At 41.4% G+C, this 7988-nt stretch overlaps 1 pseudogene; it reads left to right on the top strand.

Annotated features, from left to right (window-relative positions):
• Window positions 1–357: 357 nt before the first annotated feature.
• On the top strand, window positions 358–1395 carry LOC149122735 (low molecular weight phosphotyrosine protein phosphatase-like; annotated as a pseudogene).
• The last annotated feature ends 6593 nt before the right edge of the window (window positions 1396–7988 follow it).

Here is a 7988-nt window from a genome sequence, read left to right as displayed (position 1 = left end):
CCATTGCAGCCAATTGAGGAGTGAACCAGTGGATGGAAGACCTCTCTCTCTGCCTCTCCTTCTATCTCTGTGTAACTCTGACTTTCAAATAATAAATAAATAAATCTTTAAAATATTATTAATCCTATGTATAAGTGATGGGATAAACTCAGAGAGGTTAAGTGACTCATTCTAGGGTACATATCTATTTATTGGTGGAACCAGACTTAATTTATTGTTCTGATCACAGAGACCATAGCCTTGGAATAAAGCTAAAAACAACAAAAAGCATTTTCTAGGTTTACTTCTTTGCATGCATCCTACACACTACTGGAATGAAAGCTATTTCAAAAATCTTTTGTCTGCATGTGCTGGAAGATGGCCCAGACGGCATCCAAGTTGGTGCTGTTTGTGTGTCTGGGTAACATTTGCTGGTCACCCATTGCAGAAGCAGTTTTCAGAAAACTCGTGACTGATCAGAATGTTTCAGACAATTGGAAGATAGACAGCACAGCTGTGGGGAGCAACTCGGACTAGACTAAGTTACTGGAATTAAGACTTATTGTATGCATCTGCTCTCCCACAATATGGCGCTGAGAGAGGAGTAAACAGCTTCTATACAGCTACCTCTAGTTCGACCAGTAACCTGCAGGAGCTGATCCTGCTCCTGATTGGAGGAGAGCAGCGTACTCAGTGTATGGGTAGCAGAGTTGGGATTGGTGGAAGAGGACTATAAAGGAGGAGAGAGACAACATGCACCAGGAACATCTAAGGGGAACACCTGAGGAACATCTGAGCAGCCCCCGAGAGAGCCGGCCGGCTGTGTGCCGCTCCCCCACAGAAGTGGGGAAAGTGGCAGGGGGAACCGCCTTTCCATGGAGGTGGAAGGGACGGTAGCCAACCAGGGAAGAACCAGCAGCAAACCCGGGAAGGGCCTAGCAGACAAAAGAACAGCGCAGGGTCCTGTGTCGTTCCTCTGTGAAGAGGGGGAGCGACATAATGGTGCTGTGACTCGGTTATGAAGCCTAGGCAGGGTTTAGTGTCATTCCTCCATGAAGAGGGGGAGCGACACACAGCCACATCCACCTGTGAGATAGGGAACCTCCCTGACTACTGTGGGCATGAGTTCATGTGGAGTCAGGGTGTGCCCATGAGCCACATGGCCCTGCAGGTCACCAAGGGAGACTTTGCCACCTCGGACTACATACTGTGTAGGGATGAAAGCAACCTGAGAGATTTGAATAGAAAAAGTAATCAAGTTAAAAACTGCAAAGTTAAATTTAACTATTTGGGAGCTATGATCCATAAAAACAACTCATTATTGAAGATCCCTATTATGGCAATGAGGTGGACTTTGAGGCTGTATAACATCAGCATGTATGGTGCTACAGGGCCCTCCTGGAGAAAGCCCACTAGGCCTGAGGGGTCCCCACCAGCAGCCGCGTGCTCAGATGCTAGGATGTACCCCAGGCCTCACGTGTCTTCCATTGACTGCTTATCTTAAAAAATAATTGTTGATGGAAATCAGTTGTACATGCAGTATAATAAATAAAGATCTTAAGCCTTCTTAGACTAGTTGAGCCTTCCTCTTTGCCCCAATTAGAGAACCGGGGGACAAACACCACAAACAGAGCAGAACAAATGCAGCAGCAAAATCAGACTCGGAGCCTGGAGTCAGAGTCCAAGGCAGTGTTTCATGGAGGCAGTGGCCTCTGAGGGAAGCACGGGTGTGGGAGGTACACTCTATCCTCCTGCTGCCCTCCCCTCGTCCCACACCCCTTGGTGGAGCTGGCCTATGAGAAGTTTTACTTCACATACCCAGAGTGCACTCTTGTATATTGGGAGGCACGAAAGAAAAGTTGATGGAATCAGCACCTTTCACACTTGCTGATTTTTGTTTATTTCTTGAGGCCCTCAGCTTATTTCCTCCCACTTGAGCCACTTTATTTCTTAAATATAATTATATACAGAAGAAGGATGCTTGAATGCTGTCTCCCTTTGTTGAATATGTCTGTGTTTATACCCATGTCACCCAAATGCCAAACGCAAATTGGTTTAGGTGGGAAAATGATCTAAAAAAGTTTAATTATGTGATCCAGAATGGGAAGCGAGATACACAGCAGACTCATAGAATGGCAGATGTTCTAAACAGCACTCTGGCCTCAGAATCAGCCCTTAAGGCATGCTGATCTGGCTGAAAAGCCCATGAGAGTATTTCAGGCATGGAAAGCCAAGACACTCTGGGAAAAAAAATGTTCTAAATGAAAGATCTCCACGAGTGAGATCCCAGTGGAAAGAACAGGTCATCAAAGAAGGAGGTACCTTTCTCTGAAGGGAGGAGAGAATTTCCACTCTAACTACGACCTTGTCTAAATATGATCAGATTCAGTGAACTCAAAAGGCTTCCATAGCCTTGACAACTCCTGACAAGAGCTAGGGTGATTACTGATGCCATAAACAAGAGCGTCATCTTGTTAAGTCAACAACAGGAGTCATTGTGCACTCACTCCTCATGTAGGATCTCTGTCCTTCATGTGCTGTACATTGTGTTTTAATGCTATAACTAGTACTCAAACAGTATTTTTCACTTTGTGTTTCCATGTGGGTGTATACTATTGAAATCTTTACTTAGTATATGCTAAACTGATCTTCTGTATATAAAGAGAATTGAAAATGAATCTTGATGTGAATGGAAGGCAGAGGGAGCGGGAAAGGGGAGGGTTGTGGGTGGGAGGGAAGTTATGGGTTGGGAAACCATTGTAATCCATAAGCTGTACTTTGAAAATTTATATTCATTAAATAAAAGTTAAAAAAAGGAAAAAAAAGTTCAATTATGTTGATGAGATTCAGTATTTGCATGATAGTATTTCTTTGTTAGATTTTAGTGAGTTTATAACAAATATAGATCATTTCTGTCCTTCATATAACTAATTCTAAACTTACACGGTTTGTGTGCCAGAAAAAATAGTTTTGAAAATAAACTTGGGAGTTAGAAAAATACAACTGAAAAAAAAAATCTTTTCTTATCAGATGATTTACTTTCCATAGAATCCTACAACTATAAAACTAGATCTATCTTGGAGATCTGGGCTGGCCATCTGTGTGTGTGTGTGTGTGTGTGTGTGTGATAAGACAGTTTCTATTAATCCAGAAAAATCAAAATTTTATTTAATTTTTTGCTAAATAAATAAAATTTTGTTCAACATTTGTTCATACAATACTAAATACCTTTTAATGCATAAGAACATCACAAAAACAGATATTAATGCAAACATAATCTCTTGGATGACAATATAACCTAAAGTGGTTCATACAAACCTTGTTTATATTATAATTGATATTCCCAATTTTTTTTGCTGTTTAAACTTTTTTTACGTAATACTCTAATCACATTTTTTGACTTTGCTCATACACATTAAGTTTTTTGTGCACTGTACATTTTCTAGAAAAACATTTTTTACAAAAATCTATTTTCAGTAAACTGGGGAACAGCAAGCAAAGCATATGAGATTGGCATAAGGACTTCTGTGGAGTCTATAACGAGGAGTCTGGGTTTGTCTGTGTACAGGATGGGCCAGACTGAAAAACTTCGAGGATGGAATTGATGGGCTCAGGTCCAGATCAGCTCTAGAACATGGATTCAGGGTCATGTGAGGAGTGGATATATTGGTCATTGTGTGAAGGGGGATGTTTGACTGTCAGGAGAAAGTGTGTAATTCTAATTAAATACTCAAAACAGGAGGAACATAAGTTGGAAAGAGGCTATCAACAGAGCTCAAAGCAGCAGCCAGCAGAAATCCAGGAGTATGGGAGGTGAGTAGATAAATTAGTCAAGGTCTAGTATTAGTGCTAGGTTTATGAGGTTAATAAAAAGTAAGTTAATTCAGTATGAGTACCAGTGATACTAAAAAAAGATGACTGATACTCTGTTATAAGGTCAGGGTATCCATATAAGCAACAGACCCATAAACATACAATTAGGGTATGTTTTCCATAAAGGAATAAATTTTCCATAAAGGGATGGATACTTATTTTCCTGTTTTAATAGAAGTGTTACAAAAGCCAGGGGGCAGAATTACACTTGTTAATATGGATACTGCCAGAAATATGAGGGAGATAGGGATTAAGAGAAAAATATGGGTGCTGGAGTTGTGGCCTAGTGGGTAAAGTCACTGCCTTTGAGGCCTGCATCCCATGGGGGAACCAACTCGAGTCACAGTGGCTCCATTTCCAATTCAGCTCCCTGCTAATATGTCTGGGAGAGCAGCAGAAGATGACCTAAGCGCTTGGGCCCCTGAGAGAGCAGTGGAAATGACCTAAGTAGGAGGCTTAGAAGAAGCTCCTGGTTCCTGGCTTCAGTCTACCCAGCCCTGGCTATTGCAGACATTTGGGGAGTGAACCAGAGTATGGAAGTTGTCTATCATCTGTCTGTCTGTCTGTCTATCTATTTATCTATCTCTCCCCCTCATAACTCACATTCAAATAAATAAAATAAATCTTAAAAAAAAGGAAACAAAAAAAGAGCCAAACATGTCATTTCTCATGATTGAACTTGAGACAATATGTATTGGGGAAAAACTGGGTATGAACACCTTAGAAACCAGAAACAAAAAATGCTCAGCTTTGCTGTGGTTGTATTCAGCAGATCTTTGGCCAGAGAAACAGACACACCTGAGCAGTTCTTTATGTAATCTTCTGTGTATGATGCAAAAGACAGCTTGAAAAGGACAGAAATAAGACATAAATGGAGAAGATGAGAATATTCTGCAGCAAAATTAAGTGTGAGATCACAGCAGTTTCATGTGTCAAACAGTTTCAGACCAAGGAGAATGGTGTGTGTGTGTGTGTCTGTGTGTGTGAAAGAGAGAGATAGGAAACACTTGGTTTTATGAAATTGTTTCTTTTTTTAATTTATTTTTTATTTAGTAAATATAAATTTCCAAAGTACAGTTATTGGATTACAATGGCTTCCCCCCCATAATTTTCCTTCCACTCACATTTTTTTCCTTCACTGTAAAAAATTTAAAGTTAACTCTGATCTGACTACAGGAATTGTATAGATCTTCCTGCGATGAATTTTAATTCTCATTCCTGATTCCATGCGATGGCCTTGATGTTATTTTTTCTAATTTGTACTATTTTTGTTTCCTTCCTTTTTATTCTCATCTTTTTCTTTCTTCTTTACTTTCTGGGATGAAATGGAGTTATAAGAAAATTAATTGTAGCCTCATATCAAACACATTGCCTGACACATGGTGTTTGTTAATTTAGAAAAATGAGCCTTGACTATGAAGATAATGAGGAGTCTTAATGACACTCTGTTGGATGGCACAACAGGATCTAGTAATAGATAAAGGCAGTGAGGACAAGAAACAGTGAAAGAAAAATATTGGTTCTACTCTGGAATTCTTGTGGGGCTACCTGGAATGAGAGTGGGTATTAAAAAAGTAATATATATTTATGAAAAGAACTTCTGACTGGCTTTCATATGTAAGGAGCTTCAACTTTAATAAATCTATCAGGTAATGCCTCTAGTGTCATGTTGAATTTGTTTCAATGGGCAAGGGACATCCTGAGTGGACCATGGACTCTTGTGGAGGAAGAGAATGGTGACGTCATGTCTCCTGGCATCACTGAGGTGGATAATGGGGGAGTCCTTTGCATAGAATCGTGCTCACATACTTGCTGGATATACTTAGGGTTTTTTCTCTAAAATTATTCAAATTTTTAAAATTTTGGTTGTGTGTTACCCTCTGATCATTTCCTTCCATTCTAGACCTTCCCAGGATACTCAGGACACTTCAAGGGTAGACAGTGAATGAAAGGGAAGGGGTGCCTCAAGAACAAGTTGAGAGAATCAGGAATCAGCAGTGGCTTCAGTAACGTGCAATGTGAATGGAAAAAGCAGGAAAAACTCCAGATCTGGTTAGGTTCAAGCAATGAGGAGCTCTTTCTTCAAACAGTACCTTAATGCACTATAGTAAAAAATGTGGGGCTGGCACTGTGGCACAGCAGGTTAATGCCCTGGCCTGAAGCACTGGCATCCCATATGGGCACTAGTTCGAGACCCAACTGCTCCACTTTCCTTCCAGCTTTCTGTTATGGCCTGGGATGGCAGTAGATGATGGCCAAAGTCCTTGGGCCCTGCACCCTCATGGAAGACCTGGAAGAAGCTCCTGGTTCCTGGCTTCGGATCAGCACATTTCTGGCCATTGCAGCCAGTTGGGTAGTGAACCAGCAGATGAAAGATGTTTCTCCCTTTCCCTGCCTTTCCTCTCTGTGTAACTCTGATTTTCAAATAATAAAGTAAGTCTTTAAAAAAATGTGACCTAGTAGGAAAGGAATGCAATCTCAGGCAGCCATGTCTGAAAGACAGTTAGATCAAATGATAAGTGTCCTTGTATTCTACCGTTATCCTCTGCTGTGTCATATATTTTTACTGGGATTTGAATAACTGAGACACATTTGGGAGACTGTTTCAACTCTTGAAACAAAATCAAAAGTGACGCAGAAGGCATGTAGGATTGTTAATTCTGGAGAAGAGAAGGTCTATTAAATGCTTTAAAATATGTAAAGGATGTCATCTGGAAAATATTTATTTTTTAAAATTTATTTTATTTATGTATTTAAAAGACAGTTAAAGAGAGAGAAAGAGTTAGAAAGAGAGGTCTTCCATTTGCTGGGTCACTCCCCAGATGGCCTCAGAGCCAGAGCTGTACCAATTCAAAGCCAGGAGCCTCCTCTGGGTTTCCCACGTGGGTTCAGGGGCCCAAGCACTTGGTCCATCTTCTACTGCTTTTCCAGGCCATAGCAAAGAGCTGTATCAGAAGAGGAGCAGCTGGGACTCGAACTGGCACCCATATGGGATGCCAGCACTACACGCCAGGGCATTAACCCACTCTGCCACAGCGCTGGCCCTTGGAAAAATAATTTAATTGTGCAAGTCTCTAAGCAAGATACCCAAAGTGTTAGGCATTAAATTGTTCAAAATCTATTGATGGGGCCGGCGTTGTGGTGTAGGAAGTAAAGCCGCCACCTGCAGTGCCAGTACCCCATATAGGCACCAGTTGAAGTCCCAGTTACTCCACTTCCGATCCACCTCTCTTCTATGGCCTTGGAAATCAGTAGAAGATGGCTCAAGTCCTTGTGCACTAGTACCCATGTGGGAGACACGGAAGAGTCTCCTGGCACCTGAGTTCAGTTCGGCACAGCTCCGACTGTTGTGGCCAACTGGAGAGTGAACCAGTGGATGGAAGACTCCCTCTGCAAAGCTGCCTTTCAAATAAATAAATAAATATTTAAACAACAACAACAAAAGAATCTATTGCTAAGTAGTATGTTAGCTGCAAAGAAAGAGGGAGGAAGAGTGCATTGGAAGAGTAACAGAGGGTGTAACTCACAAAATGACATGGATAAATGCCAAGAGGGGAGCTACTTGTGATACCTTGTGTACACACAGCAGTGGGGCCAATGGCTAGGAGTTGTGGGGAGTCAGATTTTTCACTGTTACCATAAATAAACCATGTGGGCTTGCGAGTTCTAGTCCTCACTCCCAGTAAGAAGTGCCTTATCCCTAGGTAGTTCTAGGAGCTGCCAGGTTGCTTTCTATGCAGGATCTCACATACAGAATATTTTCCTCGGGTGTGAGATTGGATGAGAGAACCTATTAAGGTTCTTTCAATCATAAAAAATTTATGTGTGGGCACTGGCACTGTGGCATAGTAGATTAAGCATGTGGACACTTTCACTTCCAATCCAGCTCCCTGCTAAGGGCTTGGAAAAGCGGTAGAAGACAGCCCAAGTGCTTGGGTCCTTCAGCCATATGGGAGACCAGAAGAAACTCCTGGCTCCTGGCTTCGGATCAGCATAACTCTGGCCATTGTGGCCATTTGGAAAGTGAACCAGTAGATGGAAGACTTCTCTCTGTCTCTCCCTATCTGTAACTTTACCTCTCAAATAAATAAATAAATCTTTAAAAAAAGAATTTATGTGTGGTACTAAAATCTTCT

Source organism: Oryctolagus cuniculus, chromosome 13, assembly GCF_051225735.1.
Source record: "Oryctolagus cuniculus isolate XC-2025 breed Fujian yellow rabbit chromosome 13, ASM5122573v1, whole genome shotgun sequence".
Lineage (NCBI taxonomy): Eukaryota > Metazoa > Chordata > Mammalia > Lagomorpha > Leporidae > Oryctolagus > Oryctolagus cuniculus.
The sequence above is the reverse complement of the archived record's forward strand: the minus strand, read 5'-3'. Positions and strand labels throughout refer to the sequence as shown.